The sequence below is a fragment of the Temnothorax longispinosus genome, chromosome 12, assembly GCF_030848805.1.
Source record: "Temnothorax longispinosus isolate EJ_2023e chromosome 12, Tlon_JGU_v1, whole genome shotgun sequence".
Lineage (NCBI taxonomy): Eukaryota > Metazoa > Arthropoda > Insecta > Hymenoptera > Formicidae > Temnothorax > Temnothorax longispinosus.
This window is the reverse complement of record NC_092369.1, coordinates 99,958-120,874: the sequence shown is the minus strand read 5'-3', so window position 1 is coordinate 120,874 and position 20,917 is coordinate 99,958. Positions and strand designations below refer to the sequence as shown.

The 20,917-nt window shown below is 34.3% G+C and overlaps 1 pseudogene; it reads right to left on the bottom strand.

The window, feature by feature from the left end:
- Positions 1 to 754: 754 nt before the first annotated feature.
- LOC139823214 (receptor-type tyrosine-protein phosphatase mu-like) lies at positions 755 to 20,874 on the bottom strand (annotated as a pseudogene).
- Positions 20,875 to 20,917: the final 43 nt, after the last annotated feature.

The following is a 20,917-nucleotide window of genomic DNA, read 5'->3' as shown; positions in this document are numbered from 1 at the left end:
GTTACTATGGGGTTGAAAATTGGAGGTTTCACAGGGTTCTATTGGTGCTCCTAATTAATGGGTGAGTTTGGGGAAAGAGGAATAGATTTTGAGCCCGCGTAATGAACAAAGAGTGAAAGTTTTATCAAAAATTTATTTAATAAGAAATCCTTGATAGAAGCTATGGAAAAGAATATGTACGTACAGTTAAATGTGTGTATTAATCATAAATAGGGTAAAGTGCATATTTTGAATCAGATCCTAATTCGGATCAGTAATTTGAAATGCCTCTTTAGCCGACTGTACTTATCATATGTAGATTTTTTTCACTAACTGTCTATAGTTATAAGGGATAGCTATAGACGATAGCGAAAAAAATCCACGTATGATGAATATAGTCGGCTATAGAGGCATTTCAAATTTGCTCATTCAAATAGGATGTGATCCGAAATATGCACATTACCCTATAATACGCAATAAGAGAAGCTGTACTTACAATCAGTAGATGATACTGTGTTGCAACGCCCCTATGCCCTATACGCGTGTCAAAAAATTTCTTTGTTGGGGGAAATCCTGAAAATTTATCCTTCTTAGGATTTCCTTTTTCTTTATCTTCTTTCTTTAATAAGATTCCTCGTTAAAAGAAAGCAGAAACATTTACGTAACCATTTCGAGAAATCAACAAGTTCGAATGACAACATATCCCACAATTCTTACACAATATTGAGTTGCATAGAAAATGAGTGTAATTTTATCTTAATAACTTATTTTTATTTTAGGAGAAATTCTCGTAGGTTTCGAAGTACTCCAAATATGTCACTACGGCATTGTATATAGATATTCCAGATGTTCCTAAATATTAAATAGAATTTTAATATAATTTTTGAAGTTTTTTATAATTTCTTTTAATCATAAAAGTGATGATAAACGATTCTGTATTAGTAAGATTTTCACCAATATTTTTCTTGTTGCTATGAAATTGATACTTTACCAAAGAACGAACAAATTCTGGTCTCGATCGTCTAACAGCTTGCACCACCAAATAAACGTCACATTTCTTTTCGACTGTCATTCGTTCCAATAGAAAACTCAGAGCTAAGTAGAGACCACATTCAGTTATACTCCATCACTAAAAGATTATTGGTTTATTTTCTTGAACATTTCGCGAAACAATGCTTGGAAAACACAAAGTTACAATTATATAGTTAGAAGAATTTTGCGACAATTATTTACAATCAAATAGTTATTTTAGCGATAAATTAATATAAAATAAAGAACATTTTTTAAAATATAAAATACTTTTTTAAGAGACACATAAATGTTTTGACTGTAACAATTAGGACCTATATCCTTTAAACTTTGAACAATATAATTTAGTAATAATTAAGTTTTAATTATTTACAATATAACATTTATTTAAAAAAAAAATAATATGAAATGTAAGAGAAAAATACATTTTATCATTTAAGAGTCTTGCAAGAATTTGAACTGTAACAGTTTTCTCTTGAACTTTGAATAATATAATTTAGTAATAATTAAGTTTTAATCTTTACTGGCAAAGTGTGACAATGGGCTCATCGCCTCTCGCGATTTTCTCAACAGCTTGCCAAAAAGTCACCATTGTCATAACCGGCGGTGGTGATTGATCTCTTCCAGGTTTTTACTTCGTCAAACATAGTATATAGTCACAAATTGTTTTCTTGAAGATTTCTATGATAAAATGTTATCACGCTAAATAAGTAACAAATAAGTGACAAAAACTGTTGAGTAGTCGCATCGAATTGATCTACTTCGGAATTATCAACGAGCAGTAATTTTTGTGACGTATGATACTCCATCCTCACAATCTTTTCCGCAGTGATATTTAAATATGAGGTTGGTTTAAACTCACCTCTTGCAGGAGCAATTACACAGCAAGTCTGAAAATTCAAGAATAATATATTAAATCTATGCTCAACAATATCTGTATTAATTATGTATAATTTCGACACGAGAGAGACAAGCTAGATACATATTATAAACTATCTCAGTTGACTGATTCAGTTTATCAAAATAATCGCACATGTACATATTCAGAAATTAAAAAGTAAATAATATTGTAAGTATATAATTTATATTCTGCAAACGCGTTCCTTCTTTTACAAATATGTTCTAAATTAATGCATAAAAAATGAACGTACAAAATCTTGAATATTAAGCGGTTGCAACATGAGAATAAGTTCAACTTTAAACTCGGCAATCATCCGCCAGAAATCATTTATCGTCGATGGCATGAGAAGCTGCGTGGCTAGATACTGATTCTGAAGTTTTACTCCGTCTACGTAAACGGCCGATAGATAATCGCTGTCTTCATCCCATGTCGGATATCTCTTCAAATATATTCTGCTAGCCGTATCTGTAAAATATAATTAATCCTTTCTAAATGTATCGGATATTTCTATTATCTCAAATATTTTTTGTGTAAACTACACAAAACATTAATTTATTTTTTTGCTTATTATATAATTAGTAAAAAGTTAGAATTTTAAGGATTTATAAATAGTCCAGTCAAAATACGATTAGACCTAGAAAAAATTGCAACACAAGGTTTTATTACGTCATTGTGTTCAGAAAAATATACTGAACAACATATTCAAATTCCGCCATTTTCCGCTATCTTTAAGTATGTTTTTTATTAACAATTTATAAACAAATTCGTTTTTCTCCATAAATACGATGAATTTTGAAATTTTTGTAGAGATCAAAGTTGTAGAACAGATAAATATCTACAAAAAATGTTCTTATGAATTTTTTGAAATATCTTATATTATTTGAGATATTTGCAACAAGAGCTATTAGGCTACGCGCGGAGCGGAGCGGAGAGTTCTAACAAGCACACGGCAGTCTCTACCGGTCGCTGCTAATTCTCTAGGTTCTACAAGGAACTTGAGTTGGTTCTCGATACTAGTATGTGTCTATGTATACACACACACACACACACATATATATATATATATATACATATATGGGACAATCTACGTCACTTTTACCCCCCCTCCCCTCTGTCCAAAATTGGTATGAACGGATTTTAATGACTAAGGGCGGAAAATGTTCGTCTTGAAAAGAGCTTTCGAAAGGCGTGTGGCATATATGCGCAATTCAACATGGCGTCATAGTTATGGCTGCTTAAAGGGATAAATTCAAAATTTCAGATTCAAGTACATGACGCTATGTTGAATTGCGCATATATGCCACACGCCTTTTGAAAGCTCTTTTCAAGACGAACATTTTCCGCCCTTAGTCATTAAAATCCGTCATACAAATTTTGGACAGAAGGGAAGGGGTAAAAGTGACGTAGATTGTCCCATATATAAAGTATATATATATATATATAATAAGTATATATATATATATATATCTATATATAATAATATATATATATATATATATATATATATATATATATATATATGTGTGTATACATAGACACATATACTAGTATCGAGAACCAACTCAAGTTCCTTGTAGAACCTAGACTCTAGAGAACTAGCAGCGACCGGTAGAAACTGCCGTGTGCTTGTTAGAACTCTCCGCTCCGCTCCGCGCGTAGCCTAGTAGCTCTTGTTGCAAATATCTCAAATAATATGAGATATTTCAAAAAATTCATAAGATCATTTTTTGTAGATACTTGTCTGTTCTACAACTTTGATCTCTACAAAAATTTCAAAATTCATTGTATTTATGGAGAAAAACAAATTTGTTTATAAATTGTTAATAAAAAACATACTTAGGGATAGCGGAAAATGGCGGAATTTGAATATGTTGTTTAGTATATTTTTCTGAACACAATGACGTAATAAAACCTTGTGTTGCAATTTTTTCTAGGTACCCCCCCTTTTTTCCGTATTTTTACTGGACTAAAAATAAAATTGCATGTAACAAGAATACGCGAACAAACCTGAAATCAATTCCGGAAATCTATTTTTTTATTGACTTGATTACACTCCGACATCGGAACGTAAATTGTCGGTGGAGACGTAAATTGTCGCAGAACTTTATCTTGCCATGCAATGCTCTGTAATCTAAAAATTATGAAATAATAAATGTTTGTAATATTACCTTAATCGGTCTAGAAATAAAAACAATGTTGCGTCTCTAAGATATTATTATACCTTTGGTGTTGAACCGGCAATTGTTCTTTTAACTCCTTGACCTGTATTACTAACATCTTATTACACGGCCATGTAGTTGGGATGGAAAACAAATATTATACTAATACCAAATGCGCTAAGAGATAGTGCTGTTTATTATCTATTATATTAGCTCTCTCGCTCGTAATAAACGCCATTTCAGCGAAAACATCAACCAGCTAAACAATTTCATTAGCGATAAAATCATGATTAATCAATATAAATGAAATGTCATTATTACCCCCTCTACCGCTACTCGATAAAGGCAAATGTCGCACAAAATTAAGGTCCCTGTTCTTCCAACACCAGTACTGCAATGAACTACCACGGGTCCGTCTCCAGGTAGGGTCGCCAACAATTTATTCAAGTATGAATGTGACTACGGAATGTGTGTACAATGACACTCCGTAATCGGGTCAAGCCGTGTAATGTAGATGTTCTACCTATTGTTGATGTGTATTATTTAATAAAAACTATTGCATTTTCAGTTAATTAAAAATATTGTTACCTTTCAGGTTTCCTCTTCACAAATGACGTGGAAAGTTCTAAAGCAATAATCAGCGAAGACATTTTGCTTTGAGTGTAGCACAATTATGTCGCCGTATTTTTTCTTTTTGCCAATATCTGGCCAATACTGTTTGCACTTTGTCTGTAAAAATTATTTAGCTTGATATTAATGCAAAAATTTTACAATTAATAAACAAAAGGTTTTATCTTTTTATTTTTGACAATATTTGACAACATGCAAATAATAAGAACATTTTCCTGCCAAATCATGTGTCAGAAATCGATGACTGTGTTGGGTTTGGGTATTTGTGTCGCTATAACGTTTTTCTCTTTTATAGCCCTTTTTAAATCATTATTTACAAAATTCAAAAATTAACATTATAGATAATATCGTGTAAATACGCAGAAATAAAAATAACAAATAACATTTCTCAATTAAAACTAAGATACTTATGTATCAGGACTTATGGTGATGTAATTAGCGTTGACATAAGGGGTTACACCACTGTAGAAGTTTAAAATAAAGCGGTTTTTTTTAATGGAAAGAAAAGTAAGAAGATAATAATATTCAAGGATGTAATTAATCATGTTTTTAAGTGTTAAAAAAAAATATTTATTCAATAATAGTACAAAATGACGACGCTGCAGCCATTCTTGCAAGGCATGTTTAATTTGCGGCAAGCAGTATAACTGACACAAATCTAGAAAAAAACAAAAAATTTTTTCTTAATCTACATGTAGCCCAGTCAAATGGGCTGAAATTTTGGCCAAGGTAGGAAATAATACTACCAGCGCTGTAACTAGCGTGGAAGTGTGCATACACTTTGGGGTTGTAATAAAGATACTAAAAGCCCACCCCCGTACCATTGTAGCAAAAATAGGAGTGCAAAAAAAGTTCAAAAAATTGGTTTTTTGCCAATAACTCAAAAAGTATCACAATTAGGGGAAAAAGTGAAGACGTAAAAGTTATAGAGAATGAAATTTTACACAAAAAAGGTATATACAAAAATGTTGTACGACCAATTGCAGTCGATCTAGATTTTTTTGAAATAATAAGTATTTCATGACAAATAAAAAACACGTGAGAGCGTCGCGCATTTTTTATCGATAGTTCAAAAATGGCGAGTCAAATAAAAAAATAGTTCAAATAAAAGTTGAAGACAATTTAATTACGAACAATTTCCATTTTTATTTTTTTCGATACGATCAATATTGACAGAGATATGAATTTTTTAAAACATTTATTATCGCTCTTCGAGTAACTCAACATCTGTAAGTTTAAATGACATTACATCTTATAAAAGTGAAAGCTAATTACATTTCGAAAATTTTGATGTATATACAAACTCATTTTGGATATATGCGTACGCCCCATACTATCCGACGCCAGGATATTTCTTGTGTACTATTCGTCCTAAAAATATCGCAGCGGTACTGAATGTGACCTAAATGTATGCAGAATGACTTCCAATACTTGAAAAAATTTTAAAAATTTGTTAAATACATTATTTTTAACTTTGCAAATGCTCCAAAATTTCACTTTTCTGCAAATTCAAAATCACAAGCATTTTCAATTGTCCGTTTTATATAATACTACTTATTACAAATCGAATATCAAAGTATCAGTTTGGTTAGAAATTTTATCAGCTTTAATTTTGATTTGATGAAATTTTTTCGCAAAATCAATAAAAAAGAAGATACATGCAAAAAACAAAATACAAATGCCACTTTTGCATAATTTCTTTAAAAAACACCACTTTTTGAGGTTTTTTTTTTTTAAAGAAATCATACCTTTTGATGAACTTATAATGCTGCATTACTTTCACACACATATAAACTACTAAAAATAGAAATCCAATTTTTAAAAAATTATTACGCATATATTTTTTCAGTATATTATTAATTTTGTATAAAATTGTATTTTTCCTGAAATTTTTAAACAGCTGTAATTTGTTAACAAATGGTCGTACGAAGATGAACAAAAAGCCATTTTAAAGATAATTTAATTCTCTTCAAAAAATGTAGACAGATATTTTGACCTACAGCTAACCAAAAGTGACTTTTTTTGACAAAATCCACAAAAAATGACAATTTTTCATGTTTATTAGCATTATCACACTACGCATATATCCAAAATGAGTTTGTATATACATCAAAATTTTTGAAATGTAATTATCTTTCACTTTTATAAGATGTAATGTCATTTAAACTTACAGATGTTGAGTTACAAGCAATTTTACCACTAAAAATCATACTCGAAGAGCGATAATAAATGTTTTAAAAAATTCATATTTCTGTCAATATTGATCGTATCAAAAAAATAAAAATGGAAATTGTTCGTAATTAAATTGTCTACAACTTTTATTTGAACTATTTTTTTATTTGAGTCGCCATTTTCGAACTATCGATAAAAAATGCGCGACGCTCTCACATGTTTTTTATTTGTCATGAAATACTTATTACTTCAAAAAAATCTAGATTGACTGCAATTGGTCGTACAACATTTTTGTATATACCTTTTTTGTGTGAAATTTTATTCTCTACAACTTTCACGTCTTCACTTTTTTCCTAATTGTGATACTTTTTGAGTTATTGGCAAAAAACCAATTTTTTGGACTTTTTTGCACCCTTATTTTTGCTACGACAATGGTACGAGGGTGGGCTTTTAGTATCTTCATTACAACCCCAAAAGACACACTTTCACGCTAGTTACAGCGCTGGTAGTATTATTTCCTACCCAAATACCCATTTGACTGGGCTAATGAGTATAGCTAGAGAAATACATAGGGGATTTTGAAAATATTAATTTTTGTGTGATTGGCGAGCATTTGAAGTAAACAGTTCAATTTTTGACAAAAAAGGGGCAATTATTTGTTAATAAATAATGTTAGAATCAACTTATCGAAAATCCCGTACGTATTTCTCTTCGGAGTATTATTTTAAAGATATGCTTAAAATTTGGAGTAAATAGTATGAAAATTGTTGGACTTATACTGCGTGCCACGGAGTAGTGCCATAGCAACTCGTGCGCCGCCATTTTGTATTTTTTTAACAAATAAAAAATTTTTTTTACATAGTTTAATATATGTTTTTCATATATTTTGTTCCTTTCTAAAAAAAAAATACCAAAGAAAATGGGTAGTTACAGTGGTGATGCCCCATAATCGGAGTGAGCGTCATCCGGAAGTTTCTTCAATATCACACACGTTTCGTCATCTGTACAAATCAGCCTGATAAATCGTTATTGCACAAGTGTAATCGGTCTACGGTCGATTTTCTACTTACACGCAATAAGATTCTCGCATCGATTCTTAAATTTGTTCTGCGGCAATTTTCCTACTCTTACGGCCGAGTTTGCCCTCTTTTGGAAACATCTCGAGAAAAAATCTCAAAATAGTTTTATTTTATCTATTGTCACATAATTATAAGTATAGGCATATAATTGCAATCATTATAATTACATAAAGTAAAGAAAATAATTTTGTTCTTCACAATTTCTGTATTTTAAAGAAGCAATTTGTATATACTATTAAGATTCTGCGTTACTTTACTTTCCCGACATCTCATGAGATGTGACGTCAGAAGCGAGAAATATGTTGAGAATTGACACATTGAGAATTCTTGCGTAGTATTTCCAAATAAAAAGATATTTGCTTAAAATAACACTACAGATCACTTCAGCACACTTTGAAAATACTCCCAGTTAAAGTTAAGTCTACCCCTTTCCCTTGACAGAGTTAATAAACAACCGTAAAATGAATGTAATACGAAATCTAGTCATGCGCCTGCGCACAAGCCTGCATCGTTTCATTTTACGGCTGTTTATTAACTGTCAAGGGAAAGGGATAGACTTATAACCTCAACTCGGAGTATTTTTGAAGTGTGCTGAAGTGATCTGTAGTGTTAATTTAAGCAAATATCTTTTTATTTGGAAATACTACGCAAGAATTTTCAACGTGTCATTTATCGCTTCTGACGTCACATGTCAACATAACCGCGACGAGTATCCAGAAGCCCTTTTTTTGAGTTCGGTTAGAGCAGCCACGGAGATCGGACGTGTTGCCGCTTCTGTCCCGAGTGGACCGTAGATCTTATCCTTCTTCGCAGTGGTGATTTTGATCGTTTAAGCCTCCTGTGCTAAATTGCTTGCTGCTTTCAGTCCTTTTTCTTTTGCTTGTGGTTTTTGCGCTCCCGTATATACTTTTCAGGCTTCAAGACAATTCAAAGCAGGAATGTGCTGAACAGTGGCGGTGCATCGATCTCGGTACGGAGGGGCATTGAGTTTGATGCTATACCATTATCGGATGATATTCCCTACGGCTACGACATTGTTGGCATCAGGACAAAGAACCTGGATAACAACTGTAACATTATGGCGGTGTACAGGCACCCACGAGGGGCCCTTACTGAGGCAGAGATTGGTGTGGTCGCGGACCAAGTCCCTGATACTCTGGATTCGATCATATTGGGCGACTTTAATGCCCATAACTCTACTTGGAATTGTGACCTTACTACGCCTAGTGGCGAGGCCCTACATGACACATTGCTGGATAGAGGTTACTTCTGTATTAATACAGACACCAAGTCAAGGGTTGGCACGAGAGGACAACGTGACTCTAACATTGATCTGGCCTTTGGTTCGGCAGGTATCGTGGACAAAGTCGAATATGAACAACAGGAAGACGCCTGGGATAGCGACCATTATCCTGTCTCTTTTACGGTGGATTGTGAGCCTCAGCCTTATAGAAAGATCACTAATAGAATTACGTCAAAGAAGACGAACTGGCAAACGTTCTCTAAACTCGTTGACGAGGCTATTAAGAAGGAACTTCTCCCTTTCATTGACCATTTTTCCGAGGATGTCGATGCATATTACAGGCGGTTTATTGGTATTCTCAGATCGTCGATCGATCATGCATCCGGCAGACGCAAGACACCGAGGTCCTCTGATGGCAAGGTGAAGAAGCATAAGGTTCAACATAGATGGTGGGACGTGGATTGCGACATGGTCATCCAAGATAGGAAGAAGGCGTTTTCTGCGTTTAAACGTTGTAAATCTCTCAGCACATGGGATAGTTACAAACGAGCATGTGCTCTGGTCAGAAGAACGATCGCTGTTAAAAAAAAGACATGCTTTGAGGAATTCTGCGCTGGAATCAACCGGTTCACTAGCCTGACTTACGTTTGGAATACCATCAGGATTTTGAAAAACGCTAGGAATAATGTTCGATGGAATACCTGGAGCGTCAAGAACAGAGAGGAGGAAATAAGGAAGTCTATCGACAAGCTGGCACCTCCTTTCGCAGGATCAGATCCGATGCCTTCCGACATTGATTATAGGGATGACTCCTTGAGTTCCCCGTTCCGGAGATCGGAATTGGACAGAGCCATCAAGATGATAAAGAAAAACTCTGCCCCGGGGCTGGATGGGATCGAGTATAGGATGATCAAGGAATTGCCTGACTTAGCCCTTGAATGTTTGTTGGCGTTATTTAACTGTATATGGCTCTCGGATTCGCTGCCTGAGGATTGGCTCCATTACCAAGTGGTTTTCATCGACAAGCCTGGAAAAGAGAAGGTTCGCCCGATATCCCTATCGTCTTGTGTCGGCAAGCTGTGTGAACGCATGATAAACGAGCGTCTCATATGGTGGGCGGAAAGTGCACACAAATTTAATCCATCTCAGAGCGGTTTCCGCAGGGGGAAGTCGTGCGCTGACAATCTTGTTAAGATTGTGTCGGATATCCGTGCCTCTATATCTTCGGGTGAGTACACACTGGCTGCGTTTCTCGACGTGTCGGGTGCTTACGATAACGTCGAGTTCCGCACTATGATTGAGACTCTTATTGCGCTTGATTGTCCCGCGGGCATAGTCAGATTTATACGTAAATGGCTATACCGGAGACTTGTACGTTTTATTGTTAATTCTCAAGAATTCATAGAACGCCTTGTTTATATGGGACTCCCGCAGGGCGCTGTTCTCAGTCCTGCTCTGTACTCACTTTACACGGGGAGAGTATGCACTGACTTACCTGAGGGTGTGCAATCATGTGAGTTTGCTGACGACATCGGACTTTATGTGTGCGGTCCCAACAGACAGCGTAATCGGGAGCTACTCCAACTGGCGGTGAACCTGGTTGCTGAAAGACTACGCCGTATTGGACTTGACTTAGAACCGCAGAAAACCGTCATTGTGGAATTTAATAAATATGGCCTGTATAATGAGAACCAGAGTATGGTGATTCAGGGATGCGAAGTGTTCTACAGTCGGGAATCGAAGTTTCTGGGTATCTGGATGGATAACGGATTGAAATTTTCCCATCAGATCCAGGAAGTTTGGAGTAAGGTCGACAGAGCGAATGCGGTCATTCGATATCTATGTAGAATCTCTAAAGGTCTAGAGGTTAATACGGCTTTGATGTTGTACAAGAGCTTGGTTCGTTCGATTACAGATTATGGCAGTTTCGTGTATCACCCCAGGGATGCTAACTCAGTTCTCAAGCTAGAAAGGACGCAATATAAAGGCATTAGGACGGTCCTGGGATACCGCAATAGCACTCCGAATAATGTTATCGTGGCGGAGGCGAAGGTCAGACTGTTGACGGATCGTGCGGAGATGCTCGCCAGGAATTATTTATATAAGGCTATGGCTCACAATTTGGACGGTGTATGCGATAGAATTCAGAGGGCTTACGACTCTGAATTGCGGGTGCGCTACCGTCAACCAACATACGTAATGTCCCTTATGTCTAGAGTGTGGAGGAAATGCGCCCCTGTCAGAACACTTATTGGTCCACAGAGAATTCACGAAACGTTTCGGGGAGAGTTTGAGGCGCATGATTATGTTCCTGTGGTCGATTTTTCTATTGGACTTATGAGGAAGGGTAACAGTAAATATTCAGATGCTTCTATGATAGAGGACATTATTGAGAAATACCAGTTGAACAATGAGGCGGAGATTGTTTTTACGGATGGATCGCATGGCCCTGACTGGCAAGCTACGGGCGCTAGTATCGTTATAGACGGGCAGGATACCGCCTATAAAATCAGTATGTCTAATGTCTGCTCGTCATACACTGCGGAGATTTTTGCTATTAATACGGCGCTGAAAATCATGAAGACATCACGAGAGACAAGAAATAATCACATTATTATTATGTCAGATTGTAAATCGGCTCTTTCTGCTGTTCAAAACAACCTTATTTCAGTTCACAAAAGCAAATACGCGGTCGAGACCAGATTGCTCATTTACTCACTCGAAAGGGAGCACAATATGAAAATTGTTCTTGTGTGGATTCCCGCTCACGTCGGTATCGCTGGGAATGAGCTGGCCGATGGTTTAGCTAAGGAAGCGGCGCATGAACCCCCAGATGAGAGCATCGAGGTCCCGACGGGGGATCTTATGGCAATGGCAAAAGAGGAAACTTGGCAGGCCACCCAGGCCTCTATTAAACGAGACTCCGTCTTCAAGGGCAAATTTTATTTTTCAAAGTTCTATGATGAAGAGGCCCGCAAGCCGTGGTTCAGTGGAATTAATGCCGAAAGATACTACGTAACGCTCATTAACAGGATTAGAGCGGATCACTATAATCTGGGATCTTCGCTCTTTAGGAAGAACTATATTGATATGCAACGATGTGAATGCGGTTATGAACGTGAGGACCTGATGCATGTAATTCTTCAGTGTCACAAGTACGATGATCTTAGGATTAAGTTGGACGAGGATCTTAGAGCCGTGGGTTACCTTGCAGAAATTGATGTGTATAGCATGATTAAGAATAGAAATTGGAACTTGCTTTATTATGTTTTTGAATTCCTTAAAGGAACAGGCAAAATTATATAGCGTGCTTGCATCTGCATTTGTTCCAAAATCCTTTTTAGGAACGGTCTACATTGTTTGTGCTAGGTTGTCATAGACAAAAGGCACACATCCTCCCTCACCCGAGGGAAAATCCAAAACTCCCCAAAAGCCTTTTAATTCGACATGCAAGTGTCACGTAGTGGAGAAATCCCAAGCATTTTGATAATTGAAGAGTTAAAATCAAAGTCGAGAACTCACTTCGTGTATTACTTATCGATTTCCTGACTTTGTCGCCTATCTGACGTAATCTTCGAAATCTTTCACTTTTACCGGTAGTGTCATTTTCTTTTTTTTCCACCTTGTCGTTGATTGCGATGTCGATCGGCAGGACTTCCGAAGCGATTAATAGCGATAGGAATTGTAGTCCAGTCACTATGTACATTTAAAAAAGACATAATTCTGACCCAGGATTTTTCTTTTGGGGGGTGTTGGGGAGCTCAAGAAAAGCTTAATCTCAAGTTTTCGACCTCTGTTTCCCGCTTGATTTTTTTACGGGAGTAAAAAATGGTTTTTCCGCGATAATTCGGTTTCTAATAAAGTTACAAGGTCGAATCAAAGCTCATTTTAAAGCTTTTTTTACGCTCTACAAATTATGTCGTATAACATTTTTACGTATGATCGATTGTTTTCGAGGCATCGAACGAGAAAGGGAAATAAAAAAGTACGATATTTAGTTTTTTTCTTTTTACTCATTATTGTCGTCCGAAATTGCAAAAATGCTTCAAATGAAACTTGTATAGAGCGTAAAAAAACCTACAATTTTCATTTGTTATTCATTTCATTTAGTTTAAAATTACGCCTTATAGAGCGCCTCATAGTGGAGAGTCGTCGCCATCGCGTCAGCGGCGCGTTGGTTACGTCGATACGCGGCACCGAACGCTTTCGCTAAGATTTCCGATTTCATTGACGCAAAAAAGTTTTTTTTCTATTCTATCGTTTTTCGCACACGAATCTGTATAAACGCTTCAAATAAAACTTGCACAGCAATAAAAATCGTAAAATGTTCTTATTTATTACTTTAATTTCGTTAAAAATTCCATATCGCACTACGCCTGCAAATAAATCTTGCAAAGCCTGAAATTATTATATTTTGAAACCGTCAAGTTTTCTTAAGGGAATCAAACACGTATTTGCCATTGCAGATAGTTGTTTTGAAACGAAAATTACACTTACCGTTTCATTGAAGAATACATGAAAGCGTGCAGTTTTATATCTATGAAGTAAGACAATATTCTGTGAAGTAAGTTTATAAGAAAGAAATACTTTATACATTTTGTTCATTACTTAATAAATAACAAGTTATTCATGTCTTGAACGTTTTGGTCGTGGCTGATTGTCGCCATCGTCTTCTTGAAGTTGAACCTCGTTCGGGTGTTGCTCGTCGTCTTCGTCGTCGTTGAAATAGTCATCCATCTCACTTGCCATAATTTCTGCCGGAGTTATTGAATTCAGGCATGTTTGTCCGGAACAGTGATAGCAAATCATCAAACATTTAATGCCTGCTTTTCGGCACTAACAAAATGTCCAAAAACTGCACTAACAAAATGTCCACAAAATTCTCGTTTCGAAAAGCATCCGCTCGCTGCGATATACAGAAAACGACTGGCAAATGCAATAAAAAGGACCGGCGAGCAGATGTTTACTATAGTAAACATTTGCTAGTATGTTTACTTTATATAAAACAATGAAGAAAACAATGAAGTCTGAAATCTTAGCGAAAGCGTTTGGTGCCGCGTATCGACGTAACCAACGCGCCGCTGACGCGATGGCGACGACTCTCCACTTTGAGGCGCTCTACAAGGCGTAATTTTCAACTAAATAAAATAAATAACAAATGAAAATTGTAGGTTTTTTTACGCTCTACAAGTTTTATTTGAAGCATTTTTGCAATTTCGGACAACAATAATGAGTAAAAAGAAAAAAACTAAATATCATACTTTTTTATTTTCCTTTCTCGTTCGATGCCTCGAAAACAATCGATCATACGTAAAAATGTCATACGACATAATTTGTAGAGCGTAAAAAAAGCTTTAAAATGAGCTCGATTCGACCTTGTAACTTTATTAGAAACCGAGTTATCGCGAAAAAACCATTTTTTCACATTTTTTACTCCCGTAAAAAAAGCAAGCGGGAAACAGAGGTCGAAAACTTGAGATTAAGCTTTTTTTGAGCCCCCCAACACCCCCCAAAAGATAAATCCTGGGTCAGAATTATGTCTTTTATAATCCGTTTTTTTGTACATAGTGACTGGACTATTGTCTGTCAGAAGAAGTTAACTGATTTTGCGTCGAATTCGATATCACGCACTTCGTTTCTTGTTCGTAATTTTTAATGCTCTGTGACAAAGCAATCTCGTTTTGCATTAGCTCCACAGAAAATTTCTGCTTTTTTCTGTAAAATAGAAATCATATTTCGGATTGCAGTAAATGTAAAAGTAATCTGTAATCAATTAAAATTTGATTTGTGGTATTAGCACTTACATATAGTTTCTAAAATGCTTACACAACAGATATTAATAAATGGAACTATAGACAATGTTACTCTATCTTCTGAAAAAATCGAAAACACTACCTTTGGTACAAATAAGAAGTTGCGTTTGTCACAACGAGGAATAATATAATGAGTACGATCCACGCTTCGTGATTCTTCGGCGCAACCTCACCGATACGAATTGATTTTGCAAGCATGATCGGCTTAATTGGTAGACGAATTTCGTTCGATTACGATAATCGCTATTTCATAAAATCCTTCATGTTTTAATAGGCAATTCGTCGCAATATTGCCGTAAATTCTATTGTCACCGATACTAAATCGCTCGCCAGCGAGTTTTCTGGTCTGTCACAATTAATTGAAAACATATAGGTATAATTTGATTCCAAAGGTACATATGAAGATTGTTGCTAATACTGCGGTAGTGATTTATGTAATCTATTATAGTTTTATATTAATCACATGAAAACAATTTTTATAGCAAGCATTGTTTTTTCGCAACTAAACTTATTATTTAATCATTATTGTAAAATTCATCGTCAAATATTCACGCACAGAATTTACGAATATTTTGTATATGTACCGAAACTTCAGCAGCTTGCCAAGCGATTTCGTCTATCTTCACGCCTGCTCGCTTTTGCAGATTCTCAGGTACTTCTGAATATTGCTTGCAAAGATTAGAACCCTTTACAATGATGTGCATCATGCTGTCTTGAGTGTCGTTTAAGACAGACGGTATATTTAATAATATCGTGGAATCGGATTTGTTTACCATGACGTCTAGAACACCGTCAAAGACTGCGATTGAAGGCGTATCAATTTTCACAAACTTTGTGCTGCTAGACTTATTCGCAATTGTCACAGCTTGGATATAAACGACGTATTGCGTTGATGGAAATAAATACAATCGTTTGGTATAGTTACGCATGTATTGTGTCACCGGGTATTCGAGTGTTTTATTAATATAGGCGATAGGGAAATGTGCCTTCTCAGGTTTGAAAAGATTTCTTGTATCCGTGTACGAAAGGACCTCAGATGACCACCTGTCTTCCAGGGATGAAACCATTTTAGATCAATTACGCTGTTATTGTTGATGATTGTAAACCAAGTCCCAGGTCGTCCGGCACTAAAATATATACATCAGAACAATAATTAGATTAATTTTATATTTTGAAAAATTTCTAAGAAGCCATTAAATAATTGTTTATTGCACATAATACAGATTAAACAGCTATAACGAGAATATGTAGATTATAGCACAAAAAAGGTGCTCAAGGCAAAGATATGTTCGCATCGAAAGAAAAAGAGAAGCAGTCAATAATAAAATATTATAAAATATCATTTGTTACAGATTATGTAACCAGTTTTGATTTCAAGAAAATTTATGATGTACCAATCTTCAATAAATTCTTTTATAATTATTTATTAAAGTAGTTACTAGTATTATAAAACATATCATCAGTTACAAAAACTGGAAGGCCTGGTTGAGTAACGTTCATATTGTGCGCTAAAACCTGTAATACATATTTAATATTTTGTAATGTGTAATTTTTATATCCTTTTATATGTACATAATTTCTCTTGTTTATTATGTAAATTAATGACGTTTATTAAAAGTATTGAAAATGTCAGAACTTAACATTATTTTACCTTAATTATTTCAGGAAATGTGAGCGATTTTTGAACAATTTTGCATATATAATCATCCCACAAGTCACAAGACTCATTAATTTGAACTTCAATAACTGAGCAATGTCTGCTATATTTGTTACACACCTCGATAATATAAATCACGCAATTTTCCATTGAGAGGTGGACGTGGACTTTGCCATCTTAAATGTATCGTAGCAGGCGTTTGACGAGTATCAATCTCGACAACCTCTACATTGGTTATTTTGGGCGGAGCTGTTATTTCAATTTGTTATAATCATAAAAAAAAATTATCGAAAACTAAGAAAATAATAATTATTAATAATATCATGCTTTACCTGTCGGCGGAGTTTCAAACTCGTATGTTTGATAAGCGGAGGCATTTGATCTCTTTGCTTTAGTAATCTCTTATTACATAAACTCTGTAGCTACATATCGTTCAACACCGTTTAATTTTTGATATAGTTGATTTAAGTTGAGATTATAGTTTTTAGTCCGTTTGGTCACATTGAAATATTGAACAGCGTCACTAATATCGTGTATTTTTATTCTCGCTGTCAATGATCCTGAAATCGTAGTACAATCTTCGGGCGGATATGCTATGACAAGTTCCAACCTTGTAGTCTCAACTGACTAAATACTTTTGACGGTATCTCTATAAAACCGTTGATTCTTATTTTTTTGTGTGATAAACTTTTATATGCGTATATTAGATATCAGAATATTATCATCAAAAGTTCCAAAAGGATTATTAGAGGTTATAAATAATTAATTATGCGAGTTAACTGGCATTCTATTTGTAACGTACATTAACCAATAATTCTAATAAATAACGTCATGTATGTACATTTACCAGATTACGTTGTATTAAAAATTGTTTTGCGCTAAAATGTCGTGAGTTATGAACTTGCGCACTATAATATGTGTACGGATGTAAATCTGGAATTGTAATTATTGGCTCTGTTGTAGATTTTTTAATAATGTAATTATTCGGCGTAGGTAATTTTAAATCCTTGCAACCGTAATATTCCGTAATAGTCCAAATGTAATAAAAAATAAAAAAATTACAAGATTCGCACCATTTTGGGGACATTGACGAACGTTCGCTATCGCCCACAACGGATTTAAGCTATGCTCATTGAGTTTAGGGATCAATTGAATTATAATCTTATTATAACTACTATAATTGGCCGCTGAAATATTTTTCGAGATTTTCACAGATTGCCACATTGGTAAATCGTAAACCCTGGTTTTTGCTGTTACCATTACCAATACTTTATCGTTAGTATAATTACGCAACTATATGTGCATCGCATTTGATGCAAAAACCAACTGAACAATTGTACGCATGTCATTATATTGTTCAATTATTGGAAGGTAGCGGGACTTGTCAAGACTGTATTCTCGACAGTCGTATATGCAGAAAGTCATCTGAAAAACATGTTCGTATATAATTACATGATGTTGAGTTTAAAATAATTTTTACACAAAATTGAAAATCAGTACTTACAGATATGAAATCGATACAATATTGCTGTGGGGCTTCTAATATACATCTAATAATTATTATGTGAGCGTAAGCTATTCCTTTCCTCGTCTGTATAAGTTATAATAATATCTTATCAGTATTGTGAACAATTATTTTTCTCATCACAGAGTTCCATGTAATAATGAACGATCTTCATTCAATATTAGACAATGAGGTGTGCTGCATTAATTATAAAGTTATTTAAAATTCGACATAAGTATCTTGCGTCAATTTTTGCTGGTTTAGCATAAGGTGAGTATTTAAATTATCTTAGTTTTTGTTGTCAATCTCACGTTCTTTGGACTCAATTTAGTAAATGGATTTCACGTCTCTTTGGCGGTTAATTCCAATTCTTATTCTAATCTAAATCATTTTGTAAACTATAAATATTTGCAGAATTTTTCTGTTACCTTCTTTTGAATATTACACTATCTTTATACATTTAATTTTTAAACACTCATCTAATGTTTGTCGGTAAACTTAAGATTATTTAATTTATTTATATCACGCACTTTGTCGCTGAACATGGCTTAAAGCTTAGAGCCGAAACGTACGATTTATGATTTGTATTAAATTATTTAATTGAATGTTACATAACATAAACTTATGTACAACTAACTACGTTTGACTCTCAAAGTCCACTTTTTCTTGTTACTCATTAATTTTAATATTGAAAGTTTTTAGTTAATTAATCATTCATGTTTTTACTATGAATTTTAGTATGAAGAAAACAATTGTTATATAGAAGAATGACAATGCCCTTAAGAAAAAATGCAGTCAAAACTGATAAAAAAGCTGAGCACTAACTGGTGGATAACTGATTATTGTAACTGATGACAGCACGATCAGTATATTGAAACAAGTTACTGATAAAAGAAACAGTTGTACCAGTTACTGATTAAAAAACTGGGCACTAACTGGTGGATAACTGATTATTGTAACTGATCAATTGAACAGCATAGAAGTTCTATCAGTTACTGATCAATATAAAACTGAATAAAACTGGACCAACATATTGACCAGTTCTTTTATCAGTAACTCGTTTCAATCGTCTTGTAATCAGTTACAATAATCAGTTATCCAGTCAGTTAGTATCCAGTTGTCATTATCAGTTCAGTTCCCTTTCACCAGTTCTATAAACTTGCCTGTGACAAATAAGAAATCTGCGGCTACTGTGTGATTAACTGTGATAAAATAAACAACACCAGTTCTTTTATCAGTAACTCGTTTCAATCGTGCTGTAATCAGTTACAATAATCAGTTATCCAGTCAGTTAGTACCCAGTTGTCATTATCAGTTCAGTTCCCTTTCACCAGTTCTATAAACTTGCCTGTGACAAATAAGAAATCTGCGGCTACTGTGTGATTAACTGTGATAAAATAAACAACACTCCATAAAAAAACCAAGATTTATTTATATTATCAATATTTTTGAGAATACACATAACTTTATTTAAAAAAAATAGAAAAACTGAAAAAGTATATATCATTATAATAATAATAATAATAAAGTAAATTGTTATCTTCTACTGTGCTTGTTTAGTCACCATGCACGGATTGTCTTTCGTCTTCGTGCTCCAGAAATTTTGATTGTATATTCTTTTTGCTTCATCGCTTTTAATATAATTGTTGATTTTATTTGCTATTTTTGTATATCTATTTACCTGGATGCTGTCTAGTGCTTTATCGTAATTTGAATCTTCTTTGGGATATTTTCCAGGTATTGGCACTCTTTTCACGCATTTTCGTATGACGAACTTTGTGTTTTCCTAACCTCCTATTATAATCCAATAGCAAGAATCTCTGTCATAATTTTTGCCGTTGCAAATTAATATATGCACACCATGAGATACACGAACCGAAAATGAGAGCTTTATGTCGGTATTAAAATTAATATCTACATAATCATAGATATCTTGAAGATTTTCATACTGTTCAAATTCTGAAAATTGTAAGTGCGCGTTATTTGAAGGTTTCTTAAACATACATATTGTTTGTAATATTATAATGCTTTCTAAATATATCACAATCTTTTATCAAATTGCGAAGCTTCTACCTTTCCATTCGTTGATCGAATACCGGACCCATAGGTGTTTTAGAAAAATTTGTAAGTCTCCAGTTGTTTTTAGTCCATGACTCCAGGCAACCTTCGTTTGCGTTCATTTTTTACAATCTATCTCATTGTTGCTTTTATTTAAATCGCGAAACTCTGAAATAATGCGCACGTTTATAATACATTGTAGGTAGGTGTGAAATAGTTGAATGCTTTGTGAATAAGTTTATTTAGAATATATTAAATTTGATAAAAATTATAAATTTTAATAAGAATTTAGTACTCATGTAAAAATTTAAAAAATAATTTTTACTTTTAATTATATTTTGGTTTGCAAAATGTAGAAATGTTTATTTCAATCTTCATAAATAAGACTTCGACGATAATCATTTGATTTTGGAGAAATAATATTCCAGATTAAATTATAGTTCCACACAAGTGCTCCGCCATCATCCTCTGAGAGGCATATCAATTCTACTGTGTTTCCACCCATCTGAAGATCCACGCAATACGGTTACTTTTCCGAAAGTATGTAACATCTGATTCGCGACGATAAAAAACGCGAAGATAATTAGCGTATCCATCTTGGTTCTCTTCATTGTCCACGAAAATATGCTGTTTGTAAGATTAACGATTATCCATATAAAATATAAAAAGATCAAACAACATAACAAAAGAAAT